This window comes from Myotis lucifugus, unplaced genomic scaffold (assembly GCF_000147115.1).
Source record: "Myotis lucifugus unplaced genomic scaffold, Myoluc2.0 scaffold_1820, whole genome shotgun sequence".
Taxonomy (NCBI): Eukaryota; Metazoa; Chordata; class Mammalia; order Chiroptera; family Vespertilionidae; genus Myotis; species Myotis lucifugus.
In genome coordinates this window covers 29,097-29,912 of record NW_005872868.1, presented here as the reverse complement: position 1 = coordinate 29,912, position 816 = coordinate 29,097, and positions in this window count along the sequence as shown.

Sequence of the window (816 nt, the reverse complement as noted above, 5' to 3'; positions counted from 1 at the left end):
TATCCCCAAACACTCGGAGATTACACAACACACTACTAAATAACACAAGGGTCAGAGGAGAGCTCTCAAGAGTAACTTAAACATACTTTGAACTACATGAAATTGAAAATGCAGCTTATGAAATTTGTGGGACTTTGTGTAGTCATGTTTGAGGGAAATTTACAGCATTGATGCATATATTAGACAAAAAGGAAGATCCAAAATCATTAAGCCAAGCTTTCATTTTAAGAAATTAGAAAAAGAGCAAATTAAATAAAAATAAGCTGAAGAAAAGATAAAAATTAAATCAGAAACCCATGAAATTGAAAACAGGGAATCAATATAGAAAATCAATGTAATCAAAAGGTAGATCTTGAAGACGTCAATATTATTGATAGGAGGTGGGGGTGGGGGTGTGACTCCTGATGAATACAGGTTTCTTTTGTGGTGATGAAATGTCTGGAATGACAGAGGGGTGATGGATCCACAACTCGGAATGCCGAAGGCCCACGGCGTTGTGCATTTTAAAGAGTGAATCGCATCAATAAGGCTTCAGAAAAAGAAATTTTTTGTAAAATAGTTCTATTGATTTCAGAGAGGAAGGAAGAAGGAGAGGGAGAGATAGAAACATCAGTGATGAGAGAGAATCACTGATCCGCTGTCTCCTGCACGCCCCACACTGGGGATCAAGCCCGCAACCCGGGCATGTGCCCTTCACTGGAATCGAACCGTGACCTCCTGTTCATAGGTCGATGCTCAACCACTGAGCCACGCCGGCCGGGCAGAAAGGAATTTTTAATGGAAGGTTTAGTACTAACAAAGGTGACCCCCCCCCCC